The following is an 18,133-nucleotide window of genomic DNA, read 5'->3' on the forward strand; positions in this document are numbered from 1 at the left end:
GTTATGGAGGCCCAGGATGCTTCGATATTGGCCTTAAGCTCATCCAGAGTGTTGGGTCTTGCGTCTCAACTTTCTCTATGGGGTTCAGGTCAGGAGAGTTGGCAGGCCAATTGAGCACAGTAATACCATGGTCAGTAAACCATTTACCAGTGGTTTTGGCACTGTGAGCAGGTGCCAGGTCGTGCTGAAAAATGAAATCTTCATCTCCATAAAGCTTTTCAGCAGATGGAAGCATGAAGTGCTCCAAAATCTCCTGATAGCTAGCTGCATTGACCCTGCCCTTGATAAACACAGTGGACCAACACCGGCAGCTGACATGGCACCCCAGACCATCACTGACTGTGGGTACTTGACACTGGACTTCAGGCATTTTGGCATTTCCCTCTCCCCAGTCTTCCTCCAGACTCTGGCACCTTGATTTCCGAATGACATGCAAAAGTTGCTTTCATCCGAAAAAAGTACTTTGGACCACTGAGCAACAGTCCAGTGCTGCTTCTCTGTAGCCCAGGTCAGGCGCTTCTGCTGCTGTTTCTGGTTCAAAAGTGGCTTGACCTGGGGAATGCGGCACCTGTAGCCCATTTCCTGCACACGCCTGTACACGGTGGCTCTGGATGTTTCTACTCCAGACTCAGTCCACTTCTTCCGCAGGTCCCCCAAGGTCTGGAGTCGGTCCTTCTCCACAATCTTCCTCAGGGTCCGGTCACCTCTTCTCGTTGTGCAGCGTTTTCTGCCACACTTTTTCCTTCCCACAGACTCACAACTGAGGTGCCTTGATACAGCACTCTGGGAACAGCCTATTCGTTCAGAAATTTCTTTGTGTCTTACCCTCTTGCTTGAGGGTGTCAATGATGGCCTTCTGGACAGCAGTCAGGTCGGCAGTCTTACCCATGATTGCGGTTTTGAGTAATGAACCAGGCTGGGGTTTTTTAAAAGCCTCAGGAATCTTTTGCAGGTGTTTAGAGTTACTTCGTTGATTCAGATGGTTAGGTTAATAGCTCGTTTAGTGAACCTTTTCATGATATGCTAATTTTTTGAGATAGGAATTTTGGGTTTTCGTGAGCTGTATGCCAAAATCATCAATATTAAAACAATGAAAGGCTTGAACTACTTCAGTTGTGTGTAATGAATCTAAAATATATGAAAGTCTAATGTTTATCAGTACATTGCAGAAAATAATGAACTTTATCACAATATGCTAATTTTTTGAGAAGGACCTGTATAGTTAGGGCTGGACCAGGTGACCCTGAATCCTCCCTCAGTTATGCTGCAATTAGACGTAGGCTGCCGGGGGGTTCCCATGATGCATTGAGTTTTTCCTTTCCAGTCACTCTCATTGGGTAACGTAACGGAATACGTTACAAAATACATTTTGGGGCATGTATTCTGTAATTTGTAGTGGAATACATTTTAAAAGTAACCTTCCCAACATGGCGTATGAAGGAACTTTACTGCTAGATCAGCAGTTTGTCTTTATGGGCTTTGTGATGGTCCTCAAAGTTCTATATATTACAAAAGTTGTTGGATTTTTAACTCTTTGGAGTGTCCAAAACCTTCACTCTGCTACCAACAATGAACTTTAACACTGGATAAAAATATTTAAAATATTCATATTAATTGTAATGTACTTGCTGGAAAAACTGCTCAAAACATTTGTCATGCTCATATTAACATAATGACATTTAGCTGATTTTCTTTCTTTTTTTTTCTTTTTTTTTTTTTTGCAATTAATCTAGTGTTTAGTCATAAACACAAACATAAGACTAATTCTGACTAATGGTCCAGCAGTTTTCCAGGTGTTTGTTCATGATTTACCAGTCCCACCACCTGCACAGAAATCCAGTGTTTCCATCAGTTAAAACCCATTTCAAACAAACCCTGTTCCCACATTTCACTAGATTTCATCAGTGGTTTACCCTCCTCTGAAGCTAACACAGTGATCCTACCTATGATTAATCCTGCCTTTCCAAAGCTGCTCACTTGATTGCCTATGTCCTGTTGTATTAGCATAACTTTATATTTTTCCCTTTTCTTTTGCTTCCTACGCTCCCCTCTGTCTGTGTCTCAAAAAGAAGTTACAATAAAATTCTCCTTAATATGTATTTGTACATCTACAAGAAATTCCATTTATATTTGCCACTCAAAATTAATTTATTTGAAACATATTACTTAGACCGTAACAATGTCTTTATTGTCAATTTCTTGTCAAATCCTTGTCTGACATTTTCTGAATGTTTAGTGACCCTAAACATACATGTATTATTGGAACCAATATAGAGGTTTTAATAATGCAACACTACAACCTTCATCTCTTTACTGACCTGTTTTTCGTCTGTGCGGTGTTCCAGATAAGCCGATACCAGCAGTGTCTTTGTGCCTTTAACCTTCTTAATGCTCTGGGTGGATTGCTGTCTCTGAAGCTCCTTTGTTCTTGGCAGTTGCAAAGCTGTAGATATTTAATTCAGTTCAGTTTAATTCAGTATCTAGTGCTAAATCACTACATCAGAGAGCAGCAGACAGAGCAGTTGGGGGTGATGGGAGGTAGACAGGATAAAAGACAAACTAAGGAAGAAGGCCAGAGATTAGTAATAAGCAATGAATAAATGCAGAGTGGTATATAAACATAGTGACTAAAAAGGTGAGTGAAGAATAAACACGCAATGCATCATGGGAGTGTGAATGTGAAACTAAACATTTGGCATTCTCCATAATGATCACCCTAACAACTTAAATTACAAATATTAAATATTTCACAGTAAATGTCAAAGACCAGCTCAAAGCAAAGCTAAAGACACTTTAATTATAATTATACTATAAATCTATAACTTTTGGTAATCATGGTAATCATTATGATAATTTATGTAGTCTTATGTGTATTTAATTAAGTTCTGTATGCCACTCCAGCTAATCTGTATTTACTGTAGCCTTTATCACTATACTTCTATTATATTTATTTTGTTCGTGTACTGTGGATCTGAAACGTGAATGAGGGACTGTTGGAAATTTGGAGTAGCTATAATCTCGCTCTGCTGCACACCAGTGTCATGCTCTGTATTTAAATTACTGTATAAAAACATCAACCGTATCAAATAAAAGTTAAATAACAAAATGATATACGTGTGTGTGTGTGTGTGTGTGTGTGTGTGTGTGTATGTATATAAATAAAAAAAACTGGTGTAATGGCTAAGCAAATTTATTTTTCTTAAATATAAAAGACCTTCATGTGCACCAGTTAAAAAAAAAATAAAAAAAAAAGACAATGCATTTATGTTTTTATACAAAGGAATCGGCTCTTTATATATTCCCTTACTGTTTTAGAAAATATTAATTACTCTGAAGCTTCCTTTTCTCCATTTATGGTCAGCATTCCTACAGGTTCTCTTTTAAATTCTAACTATTGTTACAATTCTTCAGAATCCTTTTTGTTTTCCAGAGATGCAACATCATCAAGAACCCTCCATAAAGCTGGGACATTTTTACTATTTATCACTGACTGAGGAAACTAAGATTAACCCCAGGTTTCTTTTAAGCACTGTAACCAGGCTGACCAAAAGTCAGAGCTATTTTGAAGAAATAATTTCTTTAACTTTAAATAGCAATGACTTTTTAATTTATTCGCAAAGATTTTAACCATTAGAGAAAGTTGTTTTCATAAAAATTTCACCAAAATACACTATATTAACAAAAGTATTCATTCACCCATCCAAATAATTGAATTCCAATCACTTCGTTGTCCACAGCTGTATAAAATCTAGCACCTATGCATGCAGACTGCTTCTACAAACAATCATGAAGGAATGGGTTGCTCTCAGGAGCTCAATGAATTCCAGTGTGGTACTACGATAGAATGCCACTAGTACAATCATGAAATTTCCTCACTACTAAATATTCCACAGTCAGCTGTTAGTGGTATTAAAACAACGTGGGAACAACAGCAACACAGTCACGTTGTCGGCCATATAAAATCACCTAGTCTGGTCACCTGGTCTTCAGATTAGCTCAAAAACAGTGCGTAGAGATCTTCATGGAATGGGTTTCCATAAAGTGACTGTTAAGCGACTGCCAATCAAAACACAAAACACATCAGGAGACTGCTGGTAGTTGGTGTGAAAGGGGTGTGGAAAGGGATTGGAGTGAAAGGACTGGGGGGTAAAGTTAATACGCAGAGCTGGTGGTGTGGTTTTTTTTTTTTTTTGCTTTGTAAAGATTGTATACGTGCAGACAACCAACCACACCCTTCTAGTCAGAAACAAGAACTAAATTGTTATTTGCACTTAATTCAATAAAGGATCTGCATTTTACCTGATGTCCCCTGGTGACCACATTTTTTTGATGAATTGGCAACACTACACCTTAAATTCACGATAACATAGTCCTTCCAGTCGGATTAGCATGGTCACTGTGGGATTGCCTAGAAATGTTTAAGAGATCAGCGTAAGAGCCCATGCCTAGCAGACATCCAGGATGACTCCTCTCACTCCTTCACTCAGGGTTGCAGACTGGAATGCACCACAAGAAGTGGGAGCTAAATATTCACCTCAGCCTGTCTCCCAATAGGTACTTGATAGATTGATGGAGGATGATAGTAGGTTGCAGTGACAGGTGATGGATATGCACAGAAAGTTTGATGCTCACACTCCACTTAATGAACCACCAGTGTGCCTGTGGTCAAACACCTATTCTTCAGAGACATCTGAGGCAGCTCAACAGCAGGAACCTCCAAAGCAATATGACAGTGTGCATTGACCTCTATCATTCCCCACACTTATGCAAAGTAGTGAACCCGCTCTGTCTTATGGAGAAGATGATTGGCAGCTGCCTGGCCAATGACAGCACCCTTATACTGTTTCCCCAGTGCAAATGCCAGAATACTGCACCCCTTACCTCCCACAAAACAGTGAATCACTGCCCAGCAGTCCTCTACACTCCCATCACCATGAGACTGTGTACCGTGGGCCAAAGCCCACACTCCTGGCATTCACTAAGGCTACGTTCACACTGCAGGCGAAAGCGCATCAAATCCGATTTTTTTTGACCCTATGCGACCCGTATCCGATCTTGGTATGACAGTGTGAACGGCACAAATCCGATATTTTCAAATCCGATCTGGGTCACTTTCGTATGTGGTACTGAATACGATACATATCCGATGTTTTAGAAAGCGACTGCTGTTTGAATGGTCAGGTCACATTAAATCCGTCTTTTACGTCACTGACACAAGACAGACGCCAATTATCAGCTCCAGAGAAGCGCCCGAGAAGACATCGCGAACGCTTGCTGGCCATCCAGTGTAGATGTTAGTGAAACTGTTGGGAAGACAACGTTGGAGAAACGTGAACATTTTATTTGTACTGTATAATCTGCAGATTCTGACAGAAATCTGCAACTATCCTTTGAAGCACCGCTCCTCTCTAAAACAGCTATAAGGATCATTATTAGGTTATTTACATTATTATGTAAATAACAAAATAACTCAAAGCAAAAATTGGGAAACGTAAAGTCTGAAGTCTTTATATTAAGGGCCATCAGTCAAACAATATTGTTTGCTCTGGGTCTAAACAGAGCGCGTTGTGTGTGACGTCTTCTTTTGTGCATGCGGGCCGCTTTGAGCGTTCACACTAGAGCGCGTTTGCTGTCGCATTTTATTTGTAGTGTGAACAAGCAGACACATAAATCGGATTTGATCAAAAAACCTGAATTGAGCATTAAGACCTGCAGTGTGAACGTAGCCCAAAGGCGACCCCAGAGAGTTTGCCAGACTTCAGGTCGCCCTGGAAAATCTGCTACCTGAAGATGCTACAGAGTGCTTCAAGTACCAAATTTTAGTGGCTCATCTGCAATATGAGACAGCGCTTCTTATTGCAGATTTATACATTAATTCGCCACAGCCTTATGCTGATACAATGGCGCGTCTCACAAAGCACTATGGGCAACCTCACCAGCTAGCTCTCAGAAAGATTGATGACCTTATGTACACTACTAACATTGCATGTTGTCACACCGGGTGGTTCAAACGGTTTACCCTGAAAGTGAGAGCACTAGTTGGGATGTTAGACTAGCTTGGAGTCACAGGTCAGACTGAACTTAACTGTGGGTCATGCAATGGTGAGCACACCCTAGAAACCTATACAATCCTGGACGGTGGTTCTGAGGGGACCATTCGTCTCCCTGCTGCAGCACAGAGACTAAAGCTGACTGGTGAGGCCTCCGAACGGTTCAGCACGACCTCAGAGTTCTGCATGGCACTGCAGTGTCATTCGCAATCCATCCACAGAGGTCCTTTAAGATACAGAAGGCATTCACAGCTGACCAGCTGAGCCTGGCTGAACATACATACCCAGTGAAAGCACTGCAGACGAGATAGAAGTACTTGACAGGTCTCCCCATTTCAACATTTAGCAGAGTGCATCCATTGCTGTTAATTGGGTAAGATTACCTCATTACTCCAATAGAACCTGTGGATCTGGGCTGGACACTCCAGGGGTCCACCAGGATTGCCAAGCAGCAGTTCACCACACAGCAGTGCCTGCATATCTCCACACTTTCACCAGAGGCTGAGCTGCTACAGAACGTGGAGAAATTGTGGCAAGTTGATGTCCTTCCCTACAGGAGTGAGAAGGTTGTCACACATCCTAGGAAGGATTCACCTAACTATTCACCACCTCCTTTGGGTGGTGCTGTCACTTGTCATTTGCCCTCTCTGCGGTAGAGTATCACTTCCTGTTCCTGTTCCAACACACAGTGGTGTGTTTGAGTAGCTTATCTGCTTAGCAATTTAATTAAAAACTTTTAGATAACTTCTTTTTTTCATAGTATAACCTTCACGTGCTTCATCCGAAGCAAACTTTCTTTGTACTCACTCCCCAATTTATTGCCAAAGTATTCACTCACTGTGTCTTCACTGTTTCACCAGCTTAGCTTAGCTTGTAGCCGACTCGCTAGCAGCATGGCCTCTTTACTTTACAAAGAGTAAAACAGTGAAATGTGGATTATTAAACATTAGGTCTCTCTCTTCCAACTCTGTTATTAATGAGTTAATTGATCAACAAATCGATTTACTCTGCCTTACAGAAAAATGGTTGCAGCAGGATGATTATGTTAGATTAAATGAATCAACACCCCCGAGTTATTCTAACCATAAGAAAATTCGGCAGCAATTTTTCACACCAGCCTGTCAATCAACCAAAGACCCAGACAGACTTTTAATTTGAAAGCCTGATGCTTAGCCTTGTCCACCCCAGCTGCAAAACTCAAACACCAGTCTTATTCGTTATCAACTATCGTCCACCTGGGCCAAACAGAGTTTCTGTCTGATTTCTCAGACTTTTTATCTGATTTAGTGCTCAGCTCAGATAAAATAATTATTGTGGGTGATTTTAACATCCATGTAGATGCTAAAAATGACAGCCTCAACATGGCATTTAATCTGTTATTAGACTCAATTGGCTTCTCTCAAAATGTAAAAGAACCCACCCACCACTTTAATCACACTCTAGATCTCGTTTTAACATATGGCATAGAAACTGAACATTTAACAGTGTTTCCTGAAAACCCTCTCCTGTCTGATCATTTCCTGATAACATTTACATTTACAATAATTGATTACACAGCAGTGGGGAGTAGACTTCATCACAGTAGATGTCTTTCTGAAAGTGCTGTAACTAAGTTTAAGAATATAATCCACCCACTGTTATCATCTTCAATGCCCTGTACCAACACAGAGCAGAGCAGCTACCTGAACGCTACTCCAACAGAGGTCAATTATCTTGTTAATAACTTTGCCTCCTCACTATGTACGACTCTGGATACTGTAGCTCCGGTGAAAACTAAGGCCTCAAATCCGAAGTATTTAACTCTGTGGTATAATTCTCAAACACGTAGCTTAAAGCAAATAACTTGCAAGCTGGAGAGGAAATGGCGTGTCACAAATTTTGAAGATCATCTTTTAGCCTGGAGAAATAGTTTGTTGCTTTATAAGAAAGCCCTCCGCAAAGCCAGAACATCTTACTATTCGTCACTGATTGAAGAAAATAAGAACAACCCCAGGTTTCTCTTCAGCACTGTAGCCAGGCTGACAAAAAGTCAGAGCACTGTTGAGCCAACAATCCCTTTAACGTTAACTAGTAATGACTTCATGAACTTCTTCACAGATAAAATTTTAACCATTAGAGAAAAAAAAATACCTATAATCATCTCACAGATGTAACATTATCTACAGCTACTTTCAGTTCCATTGATATTCATTCAGAGTCTTTTTCACCAATCGATCTTTCTGAGTTAACTTCAATAATTACTTCCTCCAAACCGTCAGCATGTATTTTAGACCCCATTCCTACAAAACTGCTCAAAGAAGTCCTGCCATTAATTAATGCTTCAGTCTTAAATATGATCAACCCATCTCTAATAATCAGCTATGTACCACAGGCCTTCAAGGTGGCTGTAGTTAAACCTTTACTTAAAAAGCAATCTCTAGACCCAGCTGTCTTAGCTAATTTTAGGCCAATCTCCAACCTTCCTTTCATATCAAACATCCTTGAAAGAGTAGTTGTCAAACAGCTAACAGATCATCTGCAGAGGAATGGCTTATTTGAAGAGTTTCAGTCAGGTTTCAGAGCTCATCACAGCACAGAAACAGCTTTAGTGAAGATTACAAAAGATCTTCTTATGGCCTCTGACAGTGGACTCATCTCTGTGCTTGTCCTGCTAGACCTCAGTGCAGCGTTTGATACTGTTGACCATAGTATTCTATTAGAGCGATTAGAGCACGCTGTAGGTATTACAGGTACTGCGCTGCAGTGGTTTGTATCATATCTATCTAATAGACTCCAATTTGTTCATGTAAATGGAGAGTCCTCTTCATACACTGATGTTAATTATGGTGTTCCACAGGGTTCAGTGCTAGGACCAATTCTGTTTACATTATACATGCTTCCCTTAGGCAGTATCATCAGAAGACATGACATACATTTTCACTGCTATGCAGATGACACCCAACACTATCTATCCATGAAGGCAGATATGTCTGTGAAGGTTCTCAGTCCAACTTCACCCCCGATCAGATTTGAACACTATTAGACCTCTCTACATATTTCAAATACAACGAGGGTTTCTACAGACAAAAACATGGCTGTGCCATGGGCTCCCCGGTGTCACCTATTGTAGCCAACCTTTACATACAGGAAGTGGAAAGAAAGGCTCTTTTAAAGAGAGAGTACCCAGCCACTGGTACAGATATGTAGACGACACCTGGGTCAAAATCAAAACACAAGAAGTGGATTCCTTCACTGCGCACATTAACGCCGTGCATAAAAACATCAAGTTCACCAGGGAAGACACAAAGGATAACTGTTTGCCTTTCCTGGACTGCGCTGTGCACATTGAAGAGAATGGGAACCTCAACATTGAAATTTACCGGAAGCCCACACACACGGATACCAGTACCTCCTCTTTGACTCCCATCACCCTCTGGAACACAAACTTGGAGTTATTAGGACCCTACACCACCGGGCAGAGAATGTTCCCTCTAAGCCTGAACGGAAAAAGAAGGAACACACACACGTAAAGGAAGCTCTTAAAACATGTGGTTATCCTAATTGGGCGTTTATAAAGTCAGCAAAGATGCACAGAAAAGAAGATCAGACACCAGCAAGGGAGGATAAGAAAGACAGATGCAACAACACTGTCATCCCCTATGTAGCCGGTGTATCAGAGAAACTCAGGAGAGTCTTCTCCAAGCACGACATCCCAGTGTACTTCAGACCCAGCAACACTCTAAGACAAAAACTGGTTCATCCGAAAGACAAAACTCCTAAACACAAACTTAACAACGTGGTGTATGCTGTACAGTGTAGCGAGGAATGCCCAGACCTCTACATTGGAGAGACCAAACAGCCACTTCACAAGTGCATGGCACAACATAGAAGAGCCACCTCCAGAGGACAAGACTCGGCGGTCCATCTGCATCTAAAGGACAAAGGTCACTCTTTCGAGGAAGCCAATGTTCACATTTTGGACAGAGAGGACAGATGGTTTGAAAGAGGAGTAAAAGAGGCCATTTATGTCCACTGTGAACGACCATCTTTGAACAGAGGCGGTGGCTTATGACACCAACTGTCTGCCATCTATAATCCAGTTTTGAGATCCCTTCCCATACGCCTTAACGCCCACTCACATCCTGGGCCGGCTGACCTCAGGAAATCACATGATAGGATAGGGTGGGGCTTGGGTTTCACAATGAGCTCACCCGGAACCTTGGCTGATTGTGACCTACACCTGTTTTCACACCTTGGCTCATGTGATTAGGTAGAGGATCACCAGGGGTCCTTTGTCCCTCTTTGGGGGGAAACTCCCACAGGGTTTAAATCTGGGACTCTCCACCATTTGACCCTAGAACTGGAGAAGCTTCTCGGATGAGAGGTGAAACATCTTCAAGCAACCTAAAGAAGTCCAGATGCTTTTCTTTCCAAGCTCCTTAGACTATGAAGCCAGAAAACACACACCAATTAAACTGCAGGAATGTCTTAAAGACATAAAGACCTGGATGGCCACTAACTTTCTGCTTTTTCATTCAGATAAAACTGAGGTCATTCTACCTGGCCCTGAAAATCTTAGAAATATGGTATCTAACCAGATTCTTACTCTGGATGGCATTACTTTGGCCTCCAGTAACACTATGAGGAACCTTGGAGTCATTTTTGACCAGGACATGTCCTTCAATGCACATATTAAACAAATATGTAAGACTGCTTTCTTCCATTTGCGCAACATCTCTAAAATTAGAAATATCCTGTCTCAGAGTGACGCTGAAAAACTAGTTCTGCATTTATCAGTTCTAGGCTGAGCTACTGTAATTCGTCATTTTCAGGATGTCCTAAAAACTGCCTGAAAAGCCTTCAATTAATTCAAAATGCTGCAGCAAGAGTCCTGACAGGGACTAGACAGAGAGAACAGATTTCTCCTGTATGGGCTTCCCTTCATTGGCTCCCTGTTAAATCCAGAATTCAAAATCCTGCTCCTCACATACAAGGTCTTAAATAAACCTTATTTAAGACCATCTTATCTTAATGACCTTGTAGTACCATATCACCCCATTAGAGCACTTCGCTCTCACACTGCAGGCTTACTTGTTGTTCCTAGAGTATTTAAAAGTAGAATGGGAGGCAGAGCCTTCAGTTTTCAGGCCCCTCTTCTGTGGAACCAGCTTGCAGTTTGTATTTGGGAGACAGACACTATCTCTACTTTTAAGATTAGGCTTTTTGCTAAAGCATACAGTTAGGGCTGGAGCAGGTGACCCTGAATCCTCCTTTAGATATGCTGCAATAGGTGTACACTGCTGGGGGATTTCCATGATGCATTGACTATTTATTCTTCAGTCACCTTTGTCACTCAACATGTGTTAATAGACCTCTCTGCATTGAACCACACTTGTGATTAATCTCTGGCTCTCTTTCATGTCTTTCATCCTGTCTTCCTTCTCTCACCCCAACCGGTTGCAGCAGATGGCCGCCTCTCCCTGAGCCTGGTTCTGCCGGAGGTTTCTTCCTGTTAGAAGGGAGTTTTTCCTTCCCACTGTCGCCAAAGTGCTTGCTCATAGGGGGTTGTACGGACTGAAGACTGAAAAACTAGTAAAGGCAAGTTATGCAGTTAAAGTGTCTGAAGAAAAACTGAACAAAGCTGTGGAGTCCTGATTCATCCCACATCACACGGTGAACGACAATGCGAAGAATAGAACTGTCTTAAATTGCTTATTCAGTTATAAGGGGAACAACCTCAAAGAACTGCTGTTGCCTGGCCCCAGCTGAAGTTCCAGTTTGTTGGAGGTCCTGAGCATTTCACAGAGCATGCAGTCGCAATCAGCAGCAACATCAAAGGTATGTTTCACCAGGTGAGGCTGCTCCCTGAGGACAGGTCCTTGTTACAATTCCTGTGGCGAGAGCTAAAGACAGGGGAACCACCTGGCATCTACACCTGGCAGGTCCTCCCATTTGAAACCACATGGAGTTCCTGTTGTGGCACCTTTGCGCTCCAGAAATGCGTGTTTGACCACACCCAACCAGGGGAGGATGTCCGCCTGTCTATAGAAAGGTCCTTTTATGTGGACAACTGACTACAAAGTCTCCCTTCCATGGAAGAAACCCAGAAGAAAACTAACAGCATTGATATATTAGGGGGGTTTTGAGCTGCAGCAATGGGCCAGTAACACCTGAGCTCATCAACCACCGGCTGAGAGAAGCTAAGTCAGAGAGTATGAACTATGGCTCAGTGAAGCAGGTGCTTACCCACGAGAACCCGCACTGGTAATTCGCTGCCTCTGCAACTCAGACGCTTTGAGGTACAAATACCATATGTCCAAACGATCCACCCCCACAATGCGAAATATATATCTAGTCCTAGCACGTCTGCACAACCCGCTAGGATTCATTGTCCCATTCATAACATGGGCCAAGACTCTATTACAGCACCTGTGGGACAGAATACGAGACTGGGATGACCCCTCACTCGCTGGAGGGGTGCTACAGCAGTGGCAGAACTGGGAGGAGTTACCACATCTCTCCCAAATATCCATCCCTCATTGCTATATGAGCTCAGAAATGGAGACTTTGAACTTGAAGAGAGAGATCCACGTATTTGCAGATACCTCAGGAGAGGGCTTATTGGTCAGTGGTCTACCTACCTACTGAAAAAACAAACAGCTATGTGGCGGTATCATTCTTGGCAGGTTTGGGGTTGCTCCAAGGAAACAACAGTCAGTGCCCAGACTGGAACTGTGTGCTGCACTAACAGCTGCTCAGTTGGCCATAGTACTACAAAGAGAACTGACAGTGAGTATCTGCAATAAATATCATCTTCTAGACAGACTCCACCACAGTCCTCACAGAGCTCCAGTCTGACTCCAACAACCCAACTGATGATATCACACAAGGAAAAGCTGTGGCAGGTGGAGTCATGGCCCTAAATTCCTGCAGAAAACATCTGAATTCTGGAACACACCAACCATCACTTGAGAGACAGAAGATCCTATTGAATGATGAAAACCACCATATGTCATTTGAAAGAAGCTGCTAAGATGTCTATGTTCCCAGATGCTGATCAGTTCTCCTCCTTTATTGTCCTGACAGAGGCGGCTGGCCCTGACAGTCCCGTCATTGGGTGGCAGCTCAGAAAGCCAATCTGTCTGCTGAAGACTACCAGGAAGCTGAAAGAGAGGTCCTAAGACAAGCCCAACAAGACAGCTTTGCTGAGGAGTTCAGTCATCTGAGTGCTGGCAAGCCAGTGCCTACCACCAGTAGGTTGCTCCCCCTAGCTCCAGAGTATGAAGATGATGTCATCCATCCAGTGATCTTGGACTCTTGGCCTAAAGTGACCCAGCTCATTGTGGTTTACAGCATTCCTGCCCAGACTGCCAGAGGTGGAGAGCCACTCCATCTGTAACAAGGATGGCTGACCTGCCACCTTGCAGACAGCGGTTACTGAAGCCTCCATTTATTTCAACTGGAAATCACTGTTTTGGATCATTCACAGTGAAGGTTGGTTGCTGCCACAAGAAAAGATAGGGCATTCTTGACGACAAGTACTTGACGACATGTGCAGTGCACTTGGATACTTTATGTTACCTGGACACAGATTCCTTCCTGATGGCCTTGTGACTTTTTATTGCAAAAATAGGCAAGCCAGCAGAGCTCTGTCTGACCAGGGGACTAATTTCATGGGAGGAAAGAGAGAACTCCAGGAAGCCTTCAAGGTTTTGTGCTCCACAATCAACGCTCATCTTCCTAGATACGAGATCAAATTTCAGTTTACCCTCCAGAGTGCTCCACAGTTCAGTGGGGTCTGGAAGAAAGAGGTGAGATCCGCTTTGTATGCCACCATTCAGACCCAAACCATTCCAAAAGAGGTGCTCAGGACAGTACTTTTTGAGGTAGAGGGAATTCTAAACTCTAAACCATTGAGATATGTGTTGAGTGATGTGGCAGATATTGATTCTGTAACCCCAAACTTGCTCCCAGATCTTCAGACATATGCCAAATGGCACACGGACCCTGAACAGCAATGAAGGTCGGCCTCTGATAGCCTAACTTGGCTGTTAAGCGACAGCCAATCAAAACACTCCCTGACGGCAATTCAATAAAGGATCTGCATTCTGGCCCCTGGTGGGCACATTTTTTGATGAACCAGCAGGACTGCTCCTTAAATCCACTATAACAACCATGTCACCCTTTGCACTTTACTCTCAGACTGCTGGCTTATTTGTGGTTCCAGGGGTATTTAAAAGTGGAATGGGAGGCAGAGCCTTCAGCCCCCTTACTGGGAGCTCTTTATATTGTTCTGTGGGACCAGTTCCCAGTTTTGATTGAGGTTTTTTATGCTTAAAACATTCACTAGATCAGTGATTCTCAAACTGCATTTATTAAGGCTGTTGTTTTTTTAACATGTTTTAATGTTTTGTATTTTGTTCTATTTAATCTGAACAAGCTCCTAAAAAAAGTCCGTGATCACTGTTGGCCTCTCTCAGTATTAATCATCACTATTCATTTTAAAGCTCAGTTTTTAAAACATTACGATGTAACTACAGCCCAGCCCATGCAGCAGTATATTAATGACTACCTTATATTGCAGTTGTTCTCCTGACTGAAGTTTGGTCCGTTTACATCATCACGACATGCAGTTGCATTTGTCCCTAACCTTCGGGAACCCACACATTAACTTTTATCGAGTGGAAAAAAAGTTAGCGTTCATCCTCCAACTTCACTGTGTTTATATTATGCTAACCATAGCTGTGTAGCTAGCCAGCACACAGAACATCATTAACTATACCAGCTAGCCCAACTTCAGATAGTAACCCTACAAATGCTACTGCTTAGTTTTCTGTCTTCATTTATGTTGGAAGTGATAGCAGAGCTGTACGTTTTAATTTTTGCTGTTTACAATTAAGCTGCCGGATTTTTGGCTTCACGACCCTCCTTCGTAGTTCATGTACGTCAAAGCTCAGTTTGCTCTTCGTGGCGTTTCAGCCGACGACACGAAACGTGGTGGCCTTGTTGGATCCGCTGTCCACCCGCCATGTGATGACACCGCTCTCAATACACTGCTGCTGCGGCGCTACTCCCTCTCTCACATAGAGCCAGCTCATGGATATTGGCTGGGATCGCGGCACCGCGGAAAAGGGCAGTGTTTTTACCATCAGCGTGACAGCGCAGTGGCGTCTTTGCAGTTTTAAGTCCCAGGGAAACGAGCCCGCCAGCTCTATGTAATGGCCGTGACCACTGGTGATAAGGAAAGACTGCTCTTCATAGACGACTCACGCTTGGGGAGACGTTTTCTGGTTTACTCCGTCTCCCAGAAGAGCCCAATTGGGAACTCTTGTGTCGTCTTTGCATACCTCCCCAATGGTATATTATTTAATCTTAAAAAAAATTGGAGATTTCCCGCGTACCACCAAAGAGAGCCCAAGTACCACTAGTGGTACCCGTACCACCGTTTGAGAAAGACTGCACTAGATCAACTGACTCTGAATCTTCCCTTAATTATGCTGCAGTAGGTCCAGGCTGTTAGGGTTTCCCATTATGCGGTAGGCACTTCCTCACTCACCAGTTTTCATGATCTGTGTGTTTAAAAACCATTTTGCAGTACACCAATAGTTATTATTGATCTCTGGCTGTTTTTCGCAGTAGATCTTTTGTCTTTTTTCCCTCCCCTCAGCTGACCATGGCTGCAAAAAATCTTGGCTGCATTTCAAAATTGAAACAGTAAACCCCATTTGAAATAGCAATGAAAATGAACTAACAAGTTTAACATTGAGCAGTATTCAGTAAAATTTAGCTTACCAACACGTCCTCGACTACTCTTCTGAATCACATTTAGTTGATCTAAGATTGGTGAACTTGAGACTCCTCCGTAGTACAGGATCCAGTGGGCGAAGGTGTTGTCAGTCCTACAGAAATGACACACACACATGCACACGTGTATATTGTGTGTGTGTGTGTATGTACACACACACACACACACACGCACGCTGAGAAACAATTATGGGTTGTCAAGCCCTTGCATGAGACATGCCACTGACAGAAAGAAAAGTTTGCTGATATCACGAAGTCTTATTAGTGGCTACAAAAGGCTTCCTTAAATGACAGCACAGAAGCTCTGATAATGGCAGCACAAGAATGTGCCGTAGGCACCAGATTCGTAGTCTGTTTTTGAGTCCTAAACTTTGTATCCGCCATCATCTCGGGCTCTTGACAGTAGAAACCAGTCAACTCAAAAACAGGAAAGTACTTTAAACTTCACAGGGTTTTAATGTTTTGTGTGCAGCTACACATTTAGGTGACTTTGCTTTTTCATTTCTGCTGTTAACTTTTTTCACAAAACAACAAAAAATGATACAGTAAGAACCACATACTGCTATAGTTCCTGTGGGGTCCTGTAATTTCAGATAATTTCACTCACCAAAACAGCAGATAGATGGTCCAAAGAAGTAGAATGATGATGATGACAGAAGTGATATACATCAACTGTCTAATTTTCAGAACACATGGCCCCTGATGATTTTGATCATTTTTCATTTTAGCTCAAATTCGTTTTGGTCCAGGTCGTGAAACCTGCACAAGCAAAAGAGAGTGAACAATTTTTATCTTGTCCTTGAGCAACTGCTTCTTTAATACTTTTGCTCTAACTGTCTGTCTAACTCTTCTGCTGCATGACCTGAGCAGAGGAAAATTGAAAAAATAAAAAAATCTTCTTATCTTTCAGAATGTGGGTCTCCTGCTCAACTCAGTGAGCTATACCAGCACCTCAAAGTTTAATTCATGTTTTAATCCTTGTTCTGGTCCACATTTGGGTGAACTTCAGAACTGAAACTTAAGCGTAAGAACAACACTAGTGTTTTTTTGAGAGTGAAGTGGCTGTGTCATACCACAGTAATTTCAACCACAGACCGAAGGCTTCTCATATCTTCCATTGTGCTGTGTATATACAGTATGTCACTATATGTGTGCATATGTCACATTATTACTTCTTTTTGGTGTATCACACAGCTCGTGCTTAAAGACACAACAGTGAATTTTTTAACCTACCATAATTAGGGGGGCAAACTCTCAGGCTACGATTATATGCATACAAACACAGTTAACAGTAATAGTAGGCAATTACTATAACTGTTAATGCAGGGTAGCTGTGGCAAATATTTTCTTTGAATGGTGCTCTAATAATTTTTTAAGCGCTGTATAAAAACAAAGTATTTTTTTTTTTTAAAAGTTGGCTGTAAATAATTAAATCGGGTAATTTATTTTACTGCTATCACTTGTCATGAAAAGTGTGTCAGTGCAAGAGCTCTACAAATGCCCGTGCACTTTCTGTAAGTACAGGTGCAGCTACAACTGCCACCAGCGGATGTATCTCTCAGTTTCTGATAAAGATGAGAAGACCATAAAACAATAAAGCGAAAATTAAAGAAACCGAAAACGGCAAAGTTAATTAACCTAAGAACAGAAGGAAAGGCAGTCTTTTGTGCTCTTTATTTCTTATTAGTTTGTGAGGTTACTCAAAAAGTATCGTACTGAACTTGTCCACCATTCAGCAAAAGAATGAATAGAAAAATATGTGCCTGGCGTAACTACATCCTCATTTTAACCCATTATCCGTGTTTCCGCCCAACCAGAAGCTACTAAAAAAAAACACATCCTTTATTCACTTTCAATATTCACAACCACAGTTGTGAACATTATTCATGATCATTTCTTTATTATATATTTCATGTATATTTTATTTATTATTTGATTATTTCAATATTTTCGATTATGTTTTTAAATTACGTTAATGATCCTACATTATAGTTTAATCAGCTTCATCAGGTTAAATACATGAATTATTGAAAATAGCATATTGAACCCTACATGCAAATATGGGCAATCATAATAAACAAATAATATTCCTTAATGAAATGAAGACCTTACTTACCTTTGTAATGCCGATTATTTGAAATCCGATGAAAAAAGTCTTCCTGTTCAGCAGGTTAAGCGTGAGACATTTATCAAAAGTAAACGGATCACACTCAGATTCCGACAGAGCTGCTGCCGCCGCTTTATGATTAACAGATGCGTTTTTTTAAGGTTATTTTTTTCTTAAATGGAAGGAAAATCGC

Source organism: Pelmatolapia mariae, linkage group LG14 (genome assembly GCF_036321145.2).
Source record: "Pelmatolapia mariae isolate MD_Pm_ZW linkage group LG14, Pm_UMD_F_2, whole genome shotgun sequence".
In the NCBI taxonomy this organism is placed as follows: Eukaryota; Metazoa; Chordata; class Actinopteri; order Cichliformes; family Cichlidae; genus Pelmatolapia; species Pelmatolapia mariae.